Genomic DNA, 26,279 nt, shown 5'->3' with positions numbered 1-26,279 from the left:
GAACACATTCAAAGAAACTCAAAGTTGCATATACAAAAAATCACAATTATTAGGGAAACCTGAAAATACAAGACTTGAAAAGCACAATAAATTTTATCTCACTGGCATGTTAAAATACTAACAATAATAAGAGTCTACATTCTTTTTTCATATGCACGAAATATTTGCCAAAGTCAACTACATACTGTACCATTAAGAAAGCCTCAGAAATTTCAAAAGATTTCAATTATGTCTTCTGTCATAAAATTAAGTTGAAAATGAATGACAAAAAGAAATTTCCCAGCAACCCGAAAATGAATGGCATACATGTCTAAAAAAATATACATGGAATGAAGAAAAAAATCACACTAGAAATTATAAAACATTAATTGCAAAATTCATGAAGATATATCAAAACTTGCATTTAGAGGGAAATGTATTGCCTTAATTCAGAGATTCTCAACTAGGAGTAATTTTTTTTTAGTTGACTCAACTGGAGGGTATACTAGCATGTATGGGTTGAGGATACAGATGCTGTTAAACAGTCTACAATGCACAGTACAACTCCCTCCAACAAAAATTATCGATGCCAAAATAGTAATAGTGCCATGGTTGAGGAACCCTCTTTTAAATGCAAATACTGGGAAACAAGAGAAGAGGTAGAAGGCTGAATATCAATGTGAAGTAGCAGCAAATTTTAAAAAAGTAGAAGAAATTAAAAGAAAGAAAAATGGGAAAGAATTAAATCAATAAATCAAAGAAATAGAAACAATATATATAATACAGAGAATCAAGAGTCAAATATTGGTTTTTTTGAAATGATAAAATTGCAAAACTAGTCCTTCTAGTTTCTGATCAGTACTAGTGATCGGAAAAAACTTGCAAATTACAATAAAAAATAAACATAATAAAAATAAATATAACTGATTCTATATACCTTAAAGATAATAAGAGGTTATGATGAACAGCCTTACACCAATAAATTTGATAATTTGCATGAAACCAACAAATTTCTCAAATAGCCACTTAAGGATCATAGAGAAAAAAAAAACAGAAAATATTAATAGCCCAATATCCAAAGAAACTACAACCAGTATTTAAAACTTCCAAAAAACAAAAATATCTCAGGCTCAGATAACTTTAATGATGAATTCTAAATATTTAAAGAAAAAATAACACTCATAACTTCTTTCCAGAGTGTTGGGAACTATCTCATAACTTTTTATGACACAAGCATAGCCTTGATATAAAAACCAGACAGAAACACTAAAAAAAAGGAAAATTACAGAACAGTCGCCTATAATCATAGATTCACTTTAAATATAAACAAAACAAATTCAGAACTATATTAAACATCATCAATTAAGCTTTATTCAAAAAATGCAAGGGTATTGTAGAATTCAAAATTAAAGTAATTCAGACATTAATATAAAAATAGAGAATAATTATATGATTATCTCTGATAGACATTTAGTTAAAATACTTATTCATGATTTTAAAAACTTTACCAAACTAAAAAGAGAGGGAATTTAATTAACTGGTAAAGAATACAACAATTTATGGTAGACATATTTAATGATAAAATATTAATAGCTTTCTTCCTGAGATTAGAAAAAAGATATGAATGTAAATCATCCCTTTCAATATTTTAAGACTTTCTAACAGAGTGATAAAAACAAATGAATGTCATAATGATCAGAAAGAAAAATGTCAACAATTTGGACAAGCTAATTGCATATGTAAAATATTCAAGAATCTACAAAATACTATTAGAATTGCTGATTGTATCTAGCAACTATTAGCAACAAAGGAAGACTAAATTAAATAAAAATGATACAATTTATAATTACAGAAAAATCAACATTCTTATTCTGAAGACTACAATATTAATAAGCAAATCAAAGAAGACTTAGATGAATACTGTGTTCACTTATCAGATGATTCAATATGGTAAAGTTGTCAGTCTCAGCTAATTTACATATAGTTCTAGTACAATCTCAGTATAAAGAGAGAAGAAAGAGAAAGAAAACCTGGAGGGACATTAACAATGTGTTTTAAAAATTCATATGGAAATGCAAAGGCAAATATTTGATGATGGAGTCTTTTAAAAAAAACTGGGTAAATTAAGAACCAATACCTAGCAAGATTTATTATAAAACTATACTAACTTCAACAAAGTAGTACCGGTCTTCTAATAAATAGTGTTGGTTTAACTGAATATAAGGAAAAAAAAAAATTTTTGATCTCTACTTATACCTAAAAATTCCTTGTAGTTCAATTTTAAATTATGAGTTAAAACAAGAGTTTTTTAGAAGAAAATATGCAAAAACATTTTAATGTTAGATGAAGAAGTTTTCCCTGAACATACAATACCTTCTCAATAATGAAAAATAAAAATTTTGCTATATTAAAGTTTTAAACTTTAACTGATTAAAAAACATGATTGTAACATATGAAGCTACAGAGTGGGAGAATATACTCAAATGTATGTTCAACAAAGGACTTGGATTTAGAGTACATAGAGATTCTACTTATCAATAAGAAAAAGACAACCAAAGGAATAATTGGGGAAAACTTCGTAAACAGATTCTTCACAAAGAGGACATTTAAATGTCCAACAACAAATTAAAAGTTGCTGAATTCTATTAGTCTTTAGGAAAAATGTAAATCAAAAGTACAATGAAATACCCCTGATATATGCACAGAATAATTAAAGTGAAAAAGACTGTTCTCAGTATTGTTGAAGAGAAGGAGCACCAGAAATCTCATGCACTGCTAGTGGGAGAGTAAATTGGTACAACCACTTTAGAAAATTCATTGATAGCATCTAAATACATACATTCTCTGTGATACGACAATTTAACTTTCAGGTATATGTTTAACAGAAAAATGAACATTTATTCAACAAAAGATATGTACAATAATGTTCATAACAGTGCTCTTTGTAACAAGAACAAAAAGTATAAATTACCAAATGCCCTTCAGCAGTAAAATGGATGTCTATTTTGGCATATTTACACAATGTAACAACATCCTAGAGCCCCAAAAACCCCATATACCCAAAGCATTTTTGAGAATTCTAGATGTATCACAATCCCAGATTTCAAGATATACTACAGAGCTATTGTAATCAAAGCAGTATGATAAAGACACAAAAATAGAGCAATAGAATAGGACAGAGGGCCCAGAAATAAGCCTACAGTTATACGGTCAATTAATCTGTGACAAAAGAGGGGCAACTGGGTGGCTCAGTGGGTTAAGCCTCTGCCTTCGGCTCAGGTCATGGTCTCAGGGTGCTGGGATCAAGCCCCACATCTGGCTCTCTGCTCAGCAAGGAGCCTGCTTCTCCCTCTCTCTCTGCCTGCCTCTGTGCCTACTTGTGATCTCTGTCTGTCAAATAAATAAATAAAATCTTTTTTTAAAAAATCCAGTAAACTCAGTAAGTCTCAGAGTAACAAATCAAGAAAGTAAAAGACATAAAGATTGAGAAGTAAAATTGTTCCTATTTGCAAATCCCAAATAGGCATACAAAAAGGTCCACTAGAAGTAATAAGTTATTAGCTGCATCATAAAAGGTCAATATATGTTTGTATAACAATTGTATATATAATATCAATTGTAGTTTTATATACTAACAGCATACAACTGGAAAATAAAATAAAAATCCCTCTAATTCCAACAGCATCAGATAATTTATCAGGACTAAAGGAAGACAAACACCTTCTCTATATAGGAAATAGCAAAACATTAAAAGAAAAAAATTAGAATAAAAAGCAAAGAAAATAAAAAGCCAACCTAAAATTTAATAATCAGCAGAAATTACTTTGGGAAATAAACAGTAAAATTATTTTCTAGCCAAATGAAAATAGTAGACATGAGACACACAGACATAGCCCTTAAATTGAGAATATTCTATGTAATATTTTCCTATGAAAACTATAATAACAAATTCCTGTTTATATGGAAACATGACAAAAGGCTGGTATTTAGAATTAAAATTTCAAAAGTCATATCATCTAGAAAGACAATAAGAGCCCAGGGTGCCTGGGTGGCTCAGATGGTTAAGGATTTGCTTTTGGTTCAGGTCATGATCTCCAGGTCCTGGGATGGAGCCCTACATTGAGCCCTGCATCTAGCTTAGGTCTCAGCAAGAAACCTACTTCTCCCTCTTCCCTTTGCCCTTCCCAGGCTAGTGCTATCTCTGTCTCAAAGGAACACATAAAATCTTAAAAAAAAAAAAAAAAAAAAAAAAAAAAAAAAAAAAGAAGGGTAAGAGCCCCAGTTTGGCAGTGTTGAATTAACAGATGTACCAAATGAGGTTTCTAACACTTAAAATAATAGAAAAATTCTTACTACTGCAAGTTTGGACCTGATCTTTTGCAATTAAAGGAAGCTTAGAATTACTTAAGCTAATGAAATGAAAATTGCCACACCTACTTTAAAAGATGCCTCAGGGGATTAGAAATGGTGTGTGAAAACTATTATTATTTAGCCATTATTATATATCTTTGTACTCAGCCAAAAGTCAGATGTAACTGTAACTCCCTCTTTCCTCAAACAGGGGGAAATGAGGTGGAGAATGGGCCCTGGGAATGATCTAAAGTCGTTTTTGTTGACTTGAGTGTCTAGATATTGTATGACCTTGCCCTTTTTTGAGGTTCAGAATGAAGTTTAGTGGCACTTCCGATGAGTCAACAAGTTCATTAAACACTACCATGGGGTCTCCCATGAAAATCTTTGAAGTTTTTGACTCTTACACATGGAATACAATTTATTTTAGGGTATAAAATTCTCCTGGGGGGGATCATTCTCTTGGAAATGCACAAGAAGAATAAGAGAAATTTTGTGCTTTACTGTGATAGAAAAGAAAGGTGAGAAATGGATGTATGGGCATATGGAGATCTCAATTCTCCTAAAGCCATGTATAATTCCTTGTTAAAATACTTAAAATTTGATTTTATTTCAGATTAAAGAAACTGCTCAATTCCACTTACCCCACATCTGTAACAGTTATTTAAGTGTATATAATGAGAACTCTTAAGCCTTTAAAATAAATGAAAAAGCACAATTTGAGGTGCTATTTCTGTACAGGAAATATCCACATCTAATGGTTCCAGAAGTGGTAGTATTTTTAGGAGCATCAATGGTAGGAGATCTTAAACATTTTAGAAGACAGAGCTCCAGGCCATCATGTTCAACCACTCTGATGTGCCAATTGAACTGAAAATCTGTTAAAAAGGAACTTCTGCAAGAATACCAGGCTTGAACTGTAATTGCATGGTTCCATAGCACATCAAGGTTGCCCAGATTTGACCTTGAAGACTATGACATCCAAAGATGTGGATCATCACCCACAATGTCATCCTGCCTCATCACAGAATCTAAGTTGGATAAAGTCTTGGATGTTATTTATGCCACCCATGCAGTGATCTTTCCTCCAACATTCTTAAGAAGTGGTCTTCAGCTTTCAGCTTAAATGCCTTTAGTGACAGGCTGCTCATTTATTTGACAAGGTAGATTGCTCCTTGGTTAGACAGCTTTAATTGTTGGAAAGTTCTTCCTCAAATTGCAGCAAAATCAACCTCCCTATAATTTTCACTCAATGATCCTTGTCCTGCTTTCCAGAGCAATACAGAATGAATCGACTCCCATCAGCCCTTCAAATGACAGGCCTCTGTCATTTAATTCACTACTCAGTGAAGGAGTGGTATAGCACTATGATTCAGTCTGAAAACCTGGGTTCAATTCTCTGGTCTGAGTTGTCAAATTACTTGTCTCTCTGAGCCTCAGGCTCCAAATCTGTGTAATGGAGGTAAGGGTATATGTGCTATCTTTCCCTAGGTTTTTTGTATGAATTATATTTAGTGAATCTGTGGAATGTATTATTTCAACTTTAATATATGCTCTAAATATAACATATCATTAATAATTATCAATTCATACTGAATAGCCCACTTTTGAAATTTTTCTTGGAGCACTCAACTCTCATTGTTCTCATATTTATTAGATTTTCTTTAGTGGGACATTCCAGAGCTAAAGTCAGATTCCTCCCAACTGCCATTGCTCTGTTTAATAACTGGGTTTCTTTTCCTGTAGAGAGCATGGAGAACTAAGTTGTTTCATCAAGTCAAGAGTATACCAACTTCTTTCCTCACTTTAGTTATTTTGCTTACTTCCAAACCTGAGCCTGTACATACCATGGAAAGTATTACACTTTTATTATTCTTTTTTAATAACAATTATTTTCCATGTAAATGAGTTCATGTTATTGAAGTGTGAAACTTAGGCCAAAGAGACAAATGCCAAGAATTCAAAGAGCATCTGATTAGTGATTATTTTATTTAAGTGTCCCTGAATTGATCTCTACCTGATGACCCATACCCACATTTTAAACATTGTAATATCTGCTTAAGAAATAGGCTGATCTGCACTTAGAAGTCTAATAACAATAATTGCTTCACAGTAAATGACTCAGTACAGTAACTTAATCAACAAGACTTACGATTTACTTAAAATATATGTGGGTGCTCATTATTCTACGGAAACATGATTATTAAGTCTAATAACATTTGCAAATGTAAACTACTATCATTAAGTGGAAAATTTCTAATTCTAAAGGGCATATATCAGAAATATTAAGGAAGGTGAAACTGTCAGATTTAAGTTATATTGTATGATAGATATAAATGAAAATGTTCAGTGTTTTATTTTGAATATATAACAAGGGAAACAATATAGGACACAGTGACAGGAAAAGAAGTGTTCCTAGCAAGAAAGGGACAAGAGAGGAGATGAGAGAAAGAAGTGATAAATTTTACTTTATTTTTTTTAAATATTTTATTTATTTATTTGACAGAGATCACAAGTAGGCAGAGAGGCAGGCAGAGAGAGAAGGGGAAGCAGGCTCCCTGCTGAGCAGAAAGCCAGATGTGGGACTACACCCCAGGACCCTGGGATCATGACCTGAGCTGACGACAGAGGCTTTAACCCACTGAGCCACTCAGGTGCCCCAAGAAGTAATAAATTTTAAAAAGGAAAATATAAATGTGGGAAAGGCAACACTAAAGTCAAAGAAATTGAGAAACTGAATGCTATAAGTTGCATATAAGAAATACCAGTGGAGTGTTCCAAAGAAACAACTAGGTCCCAAGGGCCAAAAGTATGTGTATTACTTTATGACATACTTTACAGGCAGAAAAGGACATGGATCAAAACCAGGTTCATAAGTAAAAATGTTGAAATTATTAATCCAGGAAGTCAGGATAAACTGGGTAAGAAAAAGATGGCCAAAAGAAAGAAACAGTAATATCCCAACACTGAAAGCTTTCCTATTGACAAGAGTCAAAATAAATACTGTAGGAAATAGAGACATAGAAATTGATCAACAAAATGAATAAAGCCAGAAACTTAGATTAGCTGGCAGGGCAACTGGGGTGGATGCAGGAATTAGAATATGCTAAATTCGTCAGTTAGAATTAGAGTAAACTTTATAAAATAAAATTATCCAAATTTTTAAAATAACTTAAAAATCATTTAAAATGTATCATTTATCAAATATAGGGCAATTCAGGACTACTACGGAAATCGACAGTTACCAGTTTATTTCACCTCGACATTCCTAGAAGAAAACTGTTGTCTTAACTGACTGCTAGGGCTTCATTCATCATACAACCATTTTAGGAAGATGGAGGAGGGGGTAAAGCACAATATTCTTCCTCTATTTAAGGATTTTCCCAGAAATTACACAAAATCTATGCATTTTCTTTTCATTAAGCAAATGCAGTTATGTGGTCACACATTTGCAAGGTAAGCTGGAAAATGTGCTTAGGTAAATTCAAGAGAAAATAGATGTTAAGAGGAAATTAATTTCTGTCATACATCATTACATAGGGATAATAAAGATTAACATTTACTGAGTATTCATTATGTGGCCAAACCCTGTACAAAATATATTGCACACATTATTTCACAATAATCCTAAAAGTTAAAAACTAATATTCTCCCTTTATAAGTCAAGGACTAAAGAAAAATTTTTAAATCTAGTTCAAAGCCATAAACTTAGCAAAGGGCAAAAAAGAGTTTAACATATGGGTTTGCCACATTCCAGGGACTGAGCCATAATCCCTGTACCACTGCTTCTCCAAGCGTGAGGAAGAATAAAAGACTAATATTCCCAATAGGCTATCTTTGTTAACTGGGAAAATATTCCTCCTCAGTCAGGTAGTTTATAAACATGTCCTGTGAAGCAGAGGGTTATTTTTAGAATATGAGCATCCCAGAAATAGGGGAGATAATCTGTATACAAGAAAATGATGGAAAGGGCGCATGGGTGGCTCAGTGGGTTAAGCCACTACCTTCGGCTCAGGTCATGATCTCAGGGTCTTGGGATCAAGTCCCACATCAGGCTCTCTGCTCAGCAGGGAGCCTGCTTCCTCCTCTCTCTCTCTGACTGCCTCTCTGCCTACTTGTGATCTCTCTCTGTCAAATAAATAAATAAAATCGTTTAAAAAAATGATGGAAAAATGAATAAATATCCAACTCTGTAGAGGAGGAAGAAAAAGAATTTGTGGGAACAAAGATAGGTAAAGTAGGAGAGAAGAAGGGAGTGACCAAAAATAAAGAGAGATTCAAAGAATTTAAAAGCATCAATGAGTATTTAAAGAATTTTTTTAATTTATTTATTTGACAGAGAGAAATCACAAGTAGATGGAGAGGCAGGCAGAGAGAGAGGGGGAAGAGGGCTCCTTGCTGAGCAGAGAGCCCGATGCGGGACTCGATCCCAGGACCCTGAGATCATGACCTGAGCCGAAGGCAGTAGCCTAACCCACTGAGCCACCCAGGTGCCCATGAATGAGTATTTAAAAGGGAAAAGGGAGCAAGGCGAAAAAAATACATGTGCATCACTTCCCCTGTGAAGGACTGCTGTCTTCAGCCCATTGTCTATAACTATCCAAATGGCTAGAAATATTATTCCTCTATAGGCAATGCATGAGTTTACATATACATAAGGATTTAAAATGGAAATGACAATGGAAATTTTGTGATACATTTAAAAGAGAAATTCTAAGCATTTCATTTCTTATGAAAAGGAGCACTCCAGATCCAATGTATTATGACCAGTGTCTTTGTATGCTAGATCTGACCTGACAGTCAAACAGGAAGTTCTAAAATGTGTGTGTGGGGGGAGAGGGGAAGAGAATGAAAGAACGAAAGAAATAGAGCAATTACATTTTTATCTCATGTAAAATCTATAATAATCACTGTAATCTAAAAGCTTTTAGGTCCAACTTTTGTTTGATGGTTAGATTTGCACTGACACTTGTAAAGAAATGAAAATACGTTCTTCTCATGGTAATGGCAAGATGCAGAATAAAACTCTCAGGCAATTTCCATACTTCTGGTGCTCAGGCCTTCAGTAAATTAGCTGCGACATCTTAGACCATTAGAATGACTACAGCTAACTATAATACAGTAATAGCACCCTAAGGCTGTAAAGCTCCTTGATAATGTTTATTTTTGTACCATTCTATAGTACACAGAAATAATTAAGGGAGTTAGAAAGGACAAGTAGGTTATCTATCTCTACTTCAATAAATCAGAGAGGATAGATTCTAACAAATGTCAGTGGACTTAAAATTTACTGTTGTGGAGCAATCTAGAAAAACTCGGACAATCTTCTCTCATTGACATTTTCCTAGAAGAATCTTAATGAGAAGTGACAATACAACTTGTATTCATATCTTAACTAAACCAAATGTTCTGGATGTGGAGGAAATAAACATAATAGCCCACTGACTCCTAGTTGAGGGTCATACACTACTCAGTACAAGTGCCTTAGTCACTTCAATGTGCTATAACAAAATTCCATAGACTAGATGACTTATAAACAATAGAAATACTTTTCTCACAGTTCTGGAGAGAGGAAGTCTGAGATCAGGGTGCCAGCATAAGCAAGTGAAGGCACTCTTCCTAAAGTTGAAGACTTTTAGTTGTAGCCTCATGAGGGAAGGAGCTAGGGCACTCTGAGAGGTCTATAAGAGCAATAATCCTATGCATAAAGACTTCATCTTTTTTACCTAATCATCTTCCAAATGTCCCATGTTTGACACCATCAGATTATGAATTTTAGGGGGACACAAACATTCAGAATATAGCAAAGGATTTAAGGATCAGTGATAAGTTCAGACAATATAGTGGTCCACTGGATCACCAACAAACTGGACCTGACCCCCATGGCAAAGTATTTGCAGTGTCCTAAGACACATGGTTTATCCAGAGTATAGGATTCCAAATATAAGTATTGATATACGGATGAGAATATTGAGAATATGGGGTTCTGTCCTCAATTAAGGGAAATTTGTGAGAAAATGGAGCTCACTATCATTCAAAATTTAAAGGAAAAAGAGACCCAATTTTCTCCTGGGTCTAATATCTACAAGACGAAGTGAGGTTCTTGTACAGTTAATCCATGTACTCTACTAAAAACTAGAAACTCTGTTTTATATTAGAGACAACCTCTATAAGCACACAGGGGATCACACAAGGAAAACACTTTCCCAAAGACATTGGAGAAAAGAGAGGATCAGATTTTCATGAGTTTTTATAACCAGCAGTGTTCAAAGACAGAAGTTTTAGAGGTCCATGGCATGACCAATGTGGAGTTGGTGGGTGCTGTATAAGGCTCCTGTGGAGAAGGAGGGCAGATAACCTGGTAGAAGAGGGTACAATCTAAGCATCCCTGGGACACACTGGGAAAGATGGTTTCCCTTATTGGAGTGTCTCAGGAAAAGGTGCTATTGCCTTTCCTGGGACTAAAGAGCAAGCAGAAACAATTACCATCTCCTACCCTTCAATATAGTTGCAGAGATACCTACTGAAATTGGCTAACCTAGACACCAAATCTTTACTGCAATTTACTCCAAAATCCACCCCTTGAGCTTTAGTATGACTGCCCTTCTGGAACAAACCTTCATCAGTCTTCATGCAATGAGACGCTCTGTTAGTGTGGGTCTGTACCATGCCAGGTCCCTAAGGTTTGGAGTTTTAAAACTCAACTGACCTGACTGGGATAGAACACAGGTGTACTGTGCTGCTTGGCAGGAAGACAGCCCAGACACAGCTTGAAAGCAGCAATCTGAGGGATGCCTGGGACACATGAGGGGAGATTGTTACTCTTCTGGAAAGGCTCCCCAGGTACAGCGGGTACAATCTCCCACTGTGGGATGTGGGAGGGGGCTGGCACCATTTCTCTTCCCTGCCCCTCAGCATAAGCTGGTTTCAATGAGCAGCACAGCACCAACAGTGGCAGCCTAAACCAGCTACACCAAGCCCCACCCCTCTGAGCTCTGCAAGTGCTGCTTTTCTAGGACAAAGATGCCTGAGAACCAGAGCAACAGGCACATCCCCCAGAAGAAAAGTACAAAGCCCCTAAGCACACTGTGTATACTGACCATAGAGTTCTACACAGCTTCAGTTCTAGTGTAAATAGCAGTGGGTCTCTTTCAACAGGCAGATCAGAACACACCTAGTTAAAACTCACTATACCCTGAACAAGGTCCAAACACTTCCCACGCAGGCAAGAAGAAACTCTGCAGAGGACTGACCTGAGGGGAAGAGCAACCAAAACACAGCAGCAGAGTGCACACAGCATACACCAGAGGCATTTATGAAGCACCAGGCCCTGGACAGTATATGACCTTTTCATCATAAAACCATTATTCTCAGGAGCAGGCAGTCCCAATACAGAAGAAGACAGATACCCAGAAAAGATGCCAAGATGGAGAAATTGATCTCAAAAGAAAGAACAAGAAAAGGTCATAGGAAGGGATCTAATCAAAATAGATATAAGTAATATGTTTGATCCAGTATTAAAGCAATGATCATAAGGATACCAGCTGGGCTTGAGAAAAGCATAGAAGGTACCAGGGAATCCCTTATTTAAGAGACAGAAGACATAAAATCTAGGCAGGCTAAAATAAAAAGCTATAACTGAGATGTGAAACTGATTGGATGTAATGGCCATTTGTATGAAAGAAGCAGAGGAATGAATATGTGATACAGAAGATAAAATTATGGGGAAAAATGAAGCTGAAAATAAGGGGGAAAGAAAAATATTGGATCATGAAGGTAGACTTAAGGAACTCAGTGATTCCATAAAGTATAATAATCTATCATTATTCAGATATATCATTATTTCTTCTCAGAAGAAGAAAAGAGGGGAAAGGGGGCAAAAGGTTTATTAGAGGGAATTATACCTGAAAACTTCCCTGATCTGGGGATGGAAACAAACATCTAAGTCTAGGAGGCACAGAGGACTCACATCAAAATCAACAAAACATGCCAACACCAAGACATGCTGTATTTAAATTTGCAAAATATAGAGATAAAGAAAAAGTCCTAAAAGGAGCAAGAGAAAAGAAGTCCCTAATCTATAAGACAAATAAGATTAGCAGCAGATCTCTCCACAGAAACTTGGTTGGCCAGAAGACAGTGGCATGATATATTCAAAGAACTGAATTAGAAAACAGAATATCCTATCCAGCAAGGCTGTCATTTAGAATAGGAAAGATAAAAAATTTCCCAAACTAAAGCTGGAGTTCATCACCACTAAACCCACCCTGCAAGAAATATTAAAGAGAAATCTTGAAGCAGGGTGAAAAAAAGAGATGAGAAAGAAACAGAAAGTATCACCAGAAACACCAACTTTACAGACACAATGGTACTAAATTCATATCTATCAATAATCACTCTGAATGTAAATGGGCTAAACACTCCAATCAAAAGACACAGGGTACCACAATGTATTAAAAAAACAAGACCCATCTATGTGCCGCCTACAAGAGACATATTTTTAGACCTAAAGATACCTGCAGATTGAAAGTAAAGGCATGGAGAACCACTTATTATGCTAATAGACATCAAAAGAAAGCAAGAACCGTCATAATCAGACAAACTAGATTTTGAGCCAAAGACTAACAAGAGATGAAGAAGGGCACTATATCATAATAAAGGGTCTATCAAACAAGAAGAACTAACAATTGTAAGCATATATACCCCACTTTGGAGCACCCAAATTTATAAAATGATTAATAACAAACATAAAGGAACTCATTGATAATAATATAAAAATAGTAAGGGACTTTAACATCCCACTTACATCAATGGACAAATCATCTAAGCAGAAAATCAACAAGGACCCAATGAGTTTGAATGACACACTGGAACAGATAAACTCAACAGATATAATCAGAACACTTCATCCTAAAGCAGCAGAATACACATTGTTTTTGAGTGTGCATGGGACATTCTCCAGAATAGATCATATACTGGGTCACAAATCAGGCCTCAACAACTACAAAAAGACTGAGATCATACCATGCATATTTTGAGACCACATCCCTATGAAACTTGAAGCCAAACAAAAGAAAAATTTGGAAAGACCACAAATATATGGAGGTTAAAGAACATCCTACTAAAGAGTTAATGGGGCAACTAGGAAGCTAAAGAAGAAATTTAAAAATACATGGAACAAATAATAATGAAAATGCGATGACCCCCAAATTTTGGAATGCAGCAAAAGTGGTCATAAGAGGGAAGGAGAGAGCAATACAAGCCTTTCTAAAGAAGAAAGAAAAATCTCAAATAGGCAACCTAACCTTACACCTAAAGAAACTTTTAAAAAAGAACAAATGAAGCCTAAAGCCAGCAGAAGGGAAATAATAAAGATAGGGCAGAAATAAATGATATAGAAATGAGCAATTAACAAAAATAATAGATCTTATGGTTTGTCTCCGTGACTCTTAATCTCACAAAACAAACTGAGTGTTGGTGGGGGGAGGGGATTTGGGAGAAGGGGGTGGGATTATGGACATTGGGGAGGGTATGTGCTTTGGTGAGTGCTGTGAAGTGTGTAAACCTGGTGATTCACAGACCTGTACCCCTGGGGATAAAAATATATGTTTATAAAAAATAAAAAATTAATTAAAAAAAATAATAGATCAATGAAACTGGGAGCTGTTTCTTCAAAAGAATCAATAAAATTGATAACCCCTTAACCAGATTTATCAAAAGGAAAGGAAAAGGGACTCAATAAATCAATAAATCCATAAGTAAAATGGGAGAGATCACAACCAACACTGAAGAAATATGGACGATTTTAACAGAATATTATGAAAAATTATATGCCAACAAATTGGGTATGGATAAATTCCTAGAAATATGTAAACTACCAAAACTGAAAGAGGAAGAAAAAGAAAACTTGAAGATACCAATAACAAGCAAAGAAATTGAATTGGTAACCAAAAGTCTCCCAACAAACAAAAATGAAGGGCCAGATGGCTTCCCAGGGGAATTCAACCAAACATGTAAAGAAAAGTTAATACCTATTCTTTTCAAACTTCTCCCAAAAAGTAGAAATGGAAGGAAAACTTCCAAACTCACTGTATGAGGACAGCATTAATTGGTTCCCAAACCAAAAAACCCACTAAAAGAGAGAATAACCCTGATAAATATGGATGTTGTAAAAATTTTCAACAAAATACTAGCAAATCGAATCCAACAATACATTAAAATAATCATTCACCACAATCAAGTGAAATTTATTCCTGCCCTGCAAGGGTGGTTCAGTATTCACAAATCAATCAACATGATAGATCACATTATAAAAGAAAGATAATCACCACTTCCTCATATCAGGGAGATCATATGATAGTTGTCTTTCTCTGCTTGACTTATTTCGCTAATGGGATTGGGAGGGAGACAAACCATAAGTGACTCTTAATCTCACAAAACAAACTGAGGGTTGCTGGGGGGAGGGGGTTTGGGAGAAGGGGGTAGGATTATGGACATTGGGGAGGGTATGTGCTTTGGTGAGTGCTGTGAAGTGTGTAAACCTGGTGATTCACAGATCTGTACCCCTGGGGATAAAAATATATGTTTATAAAAAAATAAAAAATTTTAAAAATAAATAAATAAAAGAAAGATAAGAATCATATGGTCCTCTCAATAGATGCAGAAAAAACCTTTGACAAAATACAGCATCCATTCTCGATAAAAAACCTCAAGTAAAGTTAGAGAAAACATACCTCACCATCCTAAAGGCCACATAGAAAAAATCCACAGTGAATATCATCCTTAATAGGGAAAAACTGAATGCTTTTCCTCTATGGTCAGGAACAAGACGGCGATGTCCACTATCACCATTGTTATTTACAGAATACTGGATGTCTGACAACAGATCAGACAACAAAAAGAAATGAAAGACATCCAGATTGGCAAGGAAGAGGTCAAACTTTCACTACTTGCTGATGACATGATACTCTATGTAGAAAACCCAATAGACTCCACCTAAAAATTGCTAGACTTGATACCAAAATAGTAAAGTCACAGGATACAAAATCAACATACAGAAATTTGTTGCATTTCTATATACCAATAATAAAGCAGCGGAAAGATAAATCAAAGAATAGATCCCATTTACAATTGCACCAAAACCCATAAGATACTGAGGAATAATTTAACCAAAGAGATAAAATATATATACTCTGAAAACTATAGAATACTTATAAAATAAATTGTAGAGGCCACAAAGAAAAGGAAAAGCATCCTGTGCTCATGGATTGGGAGAACAAATATTGTTAAAATGATTTACTACCAGAAGCAATGTACACATTAATGCAATCCTTACCAAAATACTATCAGCATTTTTTCACAGATCTAGAACAAACAATCCTAAAACTTATCTGGAACCACAAAACACCCCAGATAGTAGAAGAAATCTTGAAAAAGAAAAGAAAACCTGGAGCCTTCACAGTTCTGAACCTCACGTTACATTACAAATCTGTAACAAGACACAGTGGTGCCGACACAAAAACAGATGCAGAGCAATGGAACAGAACAGAAAACCCAGAAATGGACCCTCAATTATATGGTCAACTAAGCTTAAACAAGGCAGGAGAAAATAGCCAATGGAAAAAAGACAGTCTCTTCAGCAAATGGTATCAGGGAAACTGGACAGCAACATACAAAAGAATAAAACTGGACCACTTTCTTACACCTTTGCAAAAATAAATTCAAAATGGATGAAAGACCTAAATGTGAGACAGGAAACCATCAAAATTCTAGAGGAAAACAGACAGCAACCTCTTTGACATCAGCCATAACAACTTCCTTCTAGATACATCTCCAGAGGCTAGGGAAACAAAAGCAAAAATGAAAAAGTGGAACTTCATCAAAATCAAAATCAAAAAGCTTCCGCACAACAAAGGAAACAATCAACAAAACTGAAAGCAACCTTTGGAATGGGAGAAGATATTTGCAAATGGCATATCTGTTAAAGGATTAGTATCCAAAATGTATAAAGAACTTATCAAACCCACACCCAAAACCAAATAATCCAGTTAGGAAATGGGCAGAAGATAGGGTGCCTGGGTGGCTCAGTTGTTAAGCATCTGCCTGAGGCTCAGGTCATGATCCCAGGGTCCTGGGATCAAGCCCTACATTGGACTCCCTGCTCCACAGGGAGCCTACTTCTCTCTCTCCCAGTCCCAGTGCTTGTGTTCCTCTCTTGCTATGTCTCTATCAAATAAATAAATAAAATCTTCAAAAAAATATATTAAAGATAGTGGATCAATCACCTAATCACCTACATAGCTAGTATGAAGATTAAAAGGCAAAAGTAGTAAAATAATCTAGACCTACAATAATTTGTCAAAGGATACACAAAGTTTGATGTAAAACATGTCAAAAACATAAAATGTGGGTCGGAGAGTCAAAATGTAGTGATTTTTAGAAAGGGCTTGATCTTAGACAACTATCAACTTAAAATATTTATAGACATAAGATATTGTATATAAACATCAATGAAAGTCAACAATTCACAAAGGAAGAGAACAAGAGGATTAAAAAAGAACATGGAAAAACACAAAAACATTAAAAATTAATAAAGAAAATGGCAGTATGTACATTCCTATCAATAATTATCTTAAATGCAAATTGACTAATGTTCTAATCAAAAGACACAGGGTAAATGAATGAGAAAAAAATCTATATGCTACCTACAAGCACTTATTTCAGATCTAAAGAAACACAGAATGTAAGGGAAATTACAGAAAAATATATTCCATGCAAATGGGAATAAAAAGCTGTGATATCGGGGCACCTGGGTGGCTCAGTGGATTAAGTCTCTGCCTTCGGCTCAGGTCATGGTCTCAGGATCCTGGGATCGAGCCCCACATAGGGCTCTCTGCTCAGCAGGAGCCTGTTTCCCCTTCTCTCTCTCTGCCTGCTTCTCTGCCTACTTGTGATTTCTGTCTGTCAAATAAATAAATAAAATCTTTAAAAAAAAAAAAAGCTGTGATATCAATACTTCTATCAGACAAAGTAGACTTTAAACAAAGACTGTAACAGGTGACAAACAAGAGCATTACATAATGATAAAGGGATTGATCTAACAAGAGGATAAAATATTTGTAAAGATCTATGCATCTAATATATGGGGGCATGTAAATGCACGACAAATCTTAACAGACAGGAAGGGAGAAATCGACAGTAATACAATAATAATAGAGGACTTGAATGCCACATTTACAACATTGGATAGATAATCTAGGCTGAAAATCAATAAGAAAACATTGGTATTAAAAGACACATTGGACAAAATGGACTTACAGATATATACAGACCAATACAACTAAAAAAGCAGAATATGCATTCTTTTCAAGTGCATATAGACCAAGTGCAGATTAGACCACATGTTAGGCCACAAAATAAGTCTCAACAATTCAAAAAAAAACTAAATTTATATTAAATATATTTTCTAAATACAGTGGTATGGTACTAGAAATCAATTAGAAGGGGAAAAAAAAAAAAAAACACCTAAGAAAAAAACCCAGAAACCCATCGAGGCCAAACCTTCCCCTAAAGAACTAATGGGCCAATTAAGAAATCAGAGAAGAAATAAAAAAATACCTTGAAAGTTGAAAATGCAAACACAATGTTCCAAAATCTATGGGATGCAGCAAAAGCAGTTTTAGGAGGATAGTTCAAAGCAATACAGGCCTACTTTAGGAAATAAGAAAAATCTCAAACAATTTAAACTTACATATAAAAGAACTAGATAAAGAAGAACAAAGCTCAAAGTTAGTAGAAGGAAGGAAATAATAGATGCCAGAATGAGAAATCAGTGAAATAGAGACTTAAAAATTATTTTAAAAATATAAATGAGACTAAGATCTAGTTCTTTGAAAAGTTAAACAAAATTAACAAACCTTTAGCCAGACTCATCAAGAGAAAGAAGGCCCAAATAAGTAAAATCAAAAGTTAAACAAAAGTGATAAAAGATTCTACAGAAATACAAAGGATCCTAAGAGCCATAACAAAAAACTATATGCCAACAAATGCAACAAACTAGAAGAAATAGATAAATTCCTGGAAACATACAACCTTCTAAGATCAGGAAGAAATAGAAATTCCATATAGACTAATCACAAATAATTACATTTAATATGTGATTTTAAAACTCTCCTTCCTCTTTCCACCAAAGAGATTCAAAGTCCAAGAAAAGGAAAGAGAACATTAGATAGATGGTAAAGATTCCAAGAGAACATTCTTGCTCTGCTCCCTATCTACTTTGGGAGAAAACCTCCACAACGGGCATCCCTACACCCACCTGGAGAAGTTCCAGGAGAGTTCAAGAGGAGGGAAAAGAATTTCCAGGCTTGGAAGGAGGGAGAAGATAGTGTTTAGAAGTTTTACCTATCCTCCTTTGTGGCACCCACGTGGTGGGTCTAGTCTGGGGAGAAGGGCATAAGGATACCCTGCAATCCACGTGCAAGTTGTGTTAATGACCTGGGAGTATCTGCACTACAGCAAGATGTGTGGGAGGATGATAGAGCACAGAGGGCTGAACTCAGCTACCGTACCTGCAAGCAGTAGACACAAGCAGACTACCCAATGAGGTGAGGGAAAAAAAGATTCCTCCAGAGATTTTAACCTGTATCCATCAAAGGACCAGAAACCTCCCTTCTTCTCAAAACAGTGAAGTTAAGTATGTCAAAACTTTTGGGAAAATTTTATCAGAAAAATCAGATCTGCTTTTGAAAAATGATGGCCCCTCTATCCCACTTTGTTTGCATGTCTTGAATTTTGTCAGAAAATATCTTGTGCTTCTCCATGCCTTAATATACTAAACATAAATTTCTTGTTGATATGTAATTTATTTCAATATTATACATAGGAGAATACTTAATGGTGCTCAGTAAATATTTTCCAAATAAACATTAGAAATTGTTAACAACCTTAAATCGTCAACCTGTGAATTACATACTAATATCATACTAATTAATTAGTGATAGAATAAAAGGAAAGTTAACAGCTACTGAACATGCCTTATAGGCTACCACTGCCATCTCATTTTCACACATCATTTCATTTTGTCCTCACAATAATCCAAAAATGCATATATTATTCCTACTTAAATAAAACAACTGATTCCTTATCACAAATAGATGGGATCAAAACAGTTTGACAAATAGTTGGCTAATTCATATTTCTAATTTCATAGAGAGCAAATAGCTAGTACAGATAGTGAAATACATGCCTATGTATACTGAGTCTCATGCCTATGTCTTCATATTAACATATCTTCTTATGGTGATTTTGGAGGGTTATACAAAGTGTTGTAAATTTGAAGATACCTGCACTGCTATGTTTACTGCAGTGTTTTTAGAATAGCCAAGTTTTGGAAGCAACTTAAGTGTCCATTAATAAATGAATGGATAAAGAAGATATGATAGAAAATGGAATATTACTCAACTATAAAAAAAAGAATGAGATCTTGCCATTTGTGACAACATGGATGGATCTAGAGGTTATTACAATGAGTGGAATAAATCAGAGAATCACCAATACCATATGATTTCACTTATATGTGCAATCTATAAGACAAAACAAACAGAAACAGAGTCATAAATACAGAAAACAAACTGGTGGTTGCCAAAAGGGAGAGTTGAGGGGAATGGGCAAAATAGGTGAAGGCTATTGACACAAATTTCCAGTTACAAAATAAATAAGTCACAGGAATGGAAAGGATTGCATAGGAAATAAAGTCAATAATACTGTAATAATATTGTATGATGACAGATAATAACTATATCCATCATGGTGAACATAGAGTAAAACATAAAATTGTCAGATCACGGTGTTATATGTCTGAAACTAATATAACAATGTACACTGACTATATTTTGATTAAAAATACTACAAATAAAAATGAAAATGTAGTATATACAAAATGGAATCTTTTTCTGCCATGTAAAAGGAAATCCTGTCATTTATAGCAATATAGATGGACCCCCCAAAGACATACTAAATTAAATAAGTCAGACAGAGAAAGACAAACACTATATGAACTCACCTGTATGTGGAATCTTAAAAAAGCAGAACTTCTACAAGCAGAGAATAGATTGGTGGTTACCAGGGGCTGGAGAGTCAGGAAAATGAGGGGTTGTTGATCTAAGGGTACAAATTCCCAGTTATAAAATGGTCAAATATACAGCATAGTGACTATAGTTAGCAATACTGTACTGTGTACCAGAAATCTGCTAAGAGAATAAATCTTGAATTCTCTAACTATATACAAAAAAAAAAAAAAGATAATTATGTGAGTCGACAGATGTGTTAACTAACTATATTGTGGCAATCATTTCACACAATATATACATGTATCAAGTCACCTTAAGCTTACACAATGTTGTATGTCAATTATTTCTTAATAAAGCTAGAGAAAGAAAAAAAAGTTGATATAGAGAATTTGCCACAGTGACTAGCACATTATAAACAACCAAAATTGCTACTTGTCGGCCTTCTAACATTTTCTTCATTTTCTACTTGTTTAATTTTGACTGTTCAAACTTAAGCCAGAGACATCCTAGGCTCCCATCCCTTCAGGTACACATTTCACCAGTAGAATGTCTGGGTCTTGGGTAGCGCCAAAACCTGGCCTGGAGTATAGTCATAAACCTCTGACTTGGCACTTCCTGGTTCTGTGGAGGAAGAGTATATCAGGCAAATTGGTGAGGAGGGAAGCCAAGGCTGAGTGAAATGATGAAAGACCTGGGAAAGGGAAGCTAATTTGCAGCTAATTTCTAAAATATTGGCTAGAGATTTGTTAAGCTTCATAGGGACAATAGAGGGATTCAGGCATCACCAAGTCATTCTTCAGGGAAGATTAGAGATTCCTAGAAGGGCTTTTTTTTTTTTTTCTATATTGCTGGAAGAATAAAAACCAACTGAATGAGCCCATAGGTATTTGTCTTGTTGATGTTTATTTCACAAATAGAAAGGACATAAGATCATAGCAAAAAAAACCTAAGAAACAAAACAAAACAAAGTTGTGGGTGGGGATTATCCCCATCAGATACTAGTAGGATGGGCATGAAAACAGGCAAGTTTCCCACTTGCCTATATACCACTCAACATTGCTATCCAGGGGCATTGGGAAACTGTTACTAGCAAGGACAGCCATGGAAGAAAAAGAAAGAAGAAAAGGATAATGATCCACTGAAGCATGAGCGGGGGAGGCCACACTTTTCATTGAGCCTTGCTGTGTGAAAATGTCCAGTCCACTGAGAGCCTCTTTCACTCCATCCTTCCCTCTCCTACTATTTCTTTCCCTGCCTGCATACCCATCTGTATTTTTTTAAAGATCCTAAATACACTGGGTGAGTTCTCAAGGTCAGAATTGCATTAGAGTAGAAAATCTATTTAGTTTTGGGTCCAGCCTCTGTCCTACTCCAAAACAAACTGGTCTGCTCTTCTTGTGCCCAAATATCTCCTATTTGAGTCTTTTACTCCATTTTAGGTATTTCCCTATGATAACATTGCTATCAAAGCTAACACAATCTGTTCATCTTTACCAAGAAACTCTGCACAGAGCTCTGGGAGGAACTGGAATTTGTTACCAGGCTGGAGGTAAAGAGCCAGCAGAGCATCAGAAAGACCGTTTTGATGACATTGTTTTTCATTTCACAGAGGAGGACTCATATTTCTCTCCTTAAATATACACTGCAAGTCACGAGAGATGGCAGATGTCTAATTACACCTGATAAAGCCTCCTTAAAAATGAGACTTGGGAAAACATATCATGTAGATTGTAGAACTGCTCAATTTTACCTGGAACCTAGAGGGAGCTGTGTACTGTTCGGGAGGGACAGAGCAAGGGACCTTGGGGAGACATGGCAAAATTACTGCCACCATCAAATTGTTGGTGTGAAATAACAGAACAGGCACAATTCATATTTAATGCAAACTAGATAACTATACTTTATAAAACATGTAAAAGGATAACCTCATCTACTATTTTTTTAAAAAGCCACTGATGAAGGCTTTGATAATATACCAAATCCCTTCTTAAATTAAAAAGATTTAATGGGAACATTTTATTTTCTCCAACAGGCTTCTGCTGGCATGAGAACCTGGGAAGTCGAAACAGGGATGTGATCATTATGCCTAAGGCTTTGGGACAACTCAAATGCTTCCTCTTTTTTCTCCCTTCAATTCCACAGGCAGGTAATGTTCACTTGAATTTTAAATAAAGGACCAAAAAATTGTGTAGATGCTCATGGTTCTTAATTCAAGTACCAAAGGAATAAAGAGAACATGGCCCCGTGAATGTTTTCTTCCTCATTTCTCAAAGTTATGCACTCTTTATTTTCATTGTTTCTGTAACTCTTCACAAACTCTGTGAGAGCTTATGGCCAAATATGCTGCTGCTCAAATGATGCAGTAAGAAATAGAACACAGAATCTCTTAACTACGCTTTACTAGAAAACCCCTACATGGTAAGCAACTCTTGCACACTGAAGTGGTTTTTCAATTTCTGATTAAGAAAAAAAAAAAAAAAAAAAGCAGAGCCTGGAGCTCTCAGCTCCTGCAATGTGAGAGAACTCTCCCTCCTATGGGATGCAGAAACTGTTGATCTTCAGTTCAGGGCATATCTCTAAGAAACAGAGGCCATAAACAGTGATTTACAATCCTAGTCATGTATTTCCTTCATACTACTTACTTGCTGGCCAAATAATAACCCATATGAAAGTAAACCTGAACCTAGTTGGAGTTATCCTTTATAACAGTATTGTAGCCTGGATTAACTTTGGTCTCGTCTATTTTACCTAACTCTCTAACTAGATGTCCTAATATCCAGCTCAAACTTCATGTTCTAGAAACTTTCACTCATCCCTCTCATCTTTATTGGTTGTTCCTTCTTCTAAATTCCAAAAGTACCTGTCATTTTTATTAGTTGACATTATCACTCAACTGTTTTTCTTCTTGTTGCAGAAATAACAACTAGTTATTTCTTTAAGCCAAGGGTTGTTTCTTCCATTTCTTTTAATTACTCCCGAAATATGATCTACAGATTGTTATCCAGCAATTGTTTTTCCAAAAAAAAAAAAAAAAAAGAAGCTCAGGAAATTTTCTTCAAAGCTAAAATCCAAGCTGAAGATGGACACTGTGCTAGTCCCTGTGGTGTCCTGAGAAAAGTCTTTAGGAAGGAGAAAGGACAAATACTGACCTCCAGCCATGGGTGTAGCATTGTACTACTCAACAGCACCCAAAGAGCACAGTGAGGACTTTTCACACTGTGTTCCACAGAATTCTATTTTCCTGGAGTTACAATTGGTAATACACACATAAAGTTTTCTGAGATCAAATTAGTTTGGAAAAAGTGAGGTTAAACAAAGTTTAACAGTTATTTTACTGCATAGCTTGGCAGAATGTTTAATAGGTAAAATGCATGATGAAATTCCAAGAGGGGAAAATTATAGGCAGAGTTCCCAAAAGTATTTCGTTGTGGAATACTTTTTAAAGGAGCTTCATATGAGGCTAGAAATACAGTTTGGAATACTCAACTCTAGATTCACACTTATCCTTAGAAAAATGAGATGTCTAATGTTCAGAACCTCTTAACATTTATGATGTTTATTTATTAGTTGCTATTCAGAGTTCCTTAAGAGTCATTGATATTTTCACATTTTAAAGTTTTTTAAATATTTTTTAGAATCAGTTTAAAATGGAATTATTTATGGAAATTTGGAATTTTTAACTTACCTAGAAGTTATATGGGCAAGTAAATCTGGTAGAGGGCTTATTGTACCATGGTAAGACCTTAGAGTTTATCTGTATAAAACTCTTACTCCCCACCTCCATTGTGGAAGCATGAAGTGTTCGTGTTTTTTTCAACCTAGGACTATTTTTAAACACCAGCATTTTAAGTTATGTAAAATAAAATATATTTTAATGTAAAAAGAACCGCTCACATCTCCATAAATTATTTAATATTCCAAGATTTAGTTCATGTTGAGAATGTGCTAGAACCTGCTTCTCATGCCCTTTTTATTGCTGCTTCTTATCTGGCTGTATGTGCGCTGTACATGCCACTAATTTTGACAGTACCATTAGGAATGCCCCACCTCTTTTAAGAGAAGGTGACTGAGAGAATAGTACGCCTATTTAAAGGCAAGTAAATAGGCTCCAATTTTTTCAAGACTCTGGAATCATAAGAATTCAATAAATTATATTCACACACAAGGAAAGAACAACCCTAGAATTCACAGGTTAGTAAGAACAGATGAAGTAGAATAGATGTAGGTAAGTATCCTTAAAATTTACATGGATGATTAGTGAGCTATACAGAACAAAGCAAAAGCATTTATGCAAAGGAATGGGAAAGGAGTGGAAAGGGGGCTATTGAAGTCAGGGGAGGCTCCCTGGAGTAAGGGACACTTGAACTCAAAATGAATAGAAGTTACTGCTGCAAAGAATGGGATGGAGAGGGAGACTTTCAGGTAGAGTGACAGTAGGTGGCACTGTGCTTGCAGTTTTCATTTTACCAACCAACTGCTCTGTAACAGTATTATTAGGTAAAGAACATTATTTTTATAATATCGTTCATAGTATAAATGCATCTTTTAAAATGTATTTTGGTAACAGATTTTTTTTATACTGTATCACATGCCTCCCTGAACAAAACTATAAGGTTTTATTAGGTGCAGACCATAGTTTTTTTCCATTAGAGTCCCTCGAGTACAGACACAGGACTTTAATATTTGAAGATACTCAGTAAAACTGATGAATCATTGAACACTACATCTGAAACTAATGATGTACTATATGTTGGTTAATTGGATTTTAACTTAAAAAATAAAGATGTCCAGTAAAAAACTGAAATTGCTTAAAATGGAAGTCACAGAGAATACAAAAAATTAAGAAAACAGTTTGAATCTGGAAGGAAAATAGCTAAATTCAACTAAATAATCATATGATTTGCCTCACTGTCTCTTGGAATCAAGTAATTAGTTAAATATGCATGTCCCAGAAACCAAACATAAGGACCTGAGCACCAGAGCCCTCGTCTTGTTGTAGCACTGGAAAGTCCACCTTCCTTTGTCATGTGAACTTAACTAGCCCTGGACCTGCTCTAGATCACCAGATATCATGGGAGCTGGCCTCCCAGTGTATGTGATCCTCAGCAACCTGGGAGAGAGTCATCCTAGCAGACCTGGCACCTTTGGAAAAACAAAGTGACCATTTCGGTGAGCATCCAAATGCAGGAAGTTAAGATAAATGAAACCTCTGACTTGCAAAGCACTGTTTCATGTTCTTTCTCTAATCCTAAGAGTACTCCAACATTTCCATTACCAGGTTCCAATCAACTGGGTTGTAATTGCTCATTTGTTTGTCTACTTCTTATATTAGACTCTTAACTCAGCAAAGGCAGGGACTGATTTGATCATAACCACCATCTGCCTACCTGCATCAAGCATGACCCCTGACTCTTAATAAGCAAGAAATAATAAATTTGTAAAAAAACAAAACAAAACAAAAAACGCCCAAGGAATGTGACAGGTCTTTGATCAAGCAAACCCATCTCAATGTACCTTCTCTCATGCATAAGAAAGAAATTACTCAAGGTCTGAGCAGTTACTAAAGAGCCAAAGGATCAGACACTCTTAGAGCAAATTTAAGTACAAACAATGAGACCAAAAAAAAAACATTTTAATCATCATATGGGCAGTAGTTCCAGAAAGAGGGGAAGGTGTTCAACAAATGAGTAATGGGCCAATAGTTTTCATCATCCACAGAGATGATTTTTTTCCATACTTAAATGAGGGTTAGCAAGCATTTAAACTTTTTTTTGGGGGGGGGGGTTCTTCTGGCTCATTTGTTAATTCTGAATGGCATTCATTGGCGTGAACTTAAAAAGTTAATTACATCCTAATGCTTTGTCATAAACACTAGAATCA

Source organism: Mustela nivalis (genome assembly GCF_964662115.1).
Source record: "Mustela nivalis genome assembly, chromosome: 14".
NCBI classification, from domain to species: domain Eukaryota; kingdom Metazoa; phylum Chordata; class Mammalia; order Carnivora; family Mustelidae; genus Mustela; species Mustela nivalis.
The sequence above is the reverse complement of the archived record's forward strand: the minus strand, read 5'-3'. Positions refer to the sequence as shown.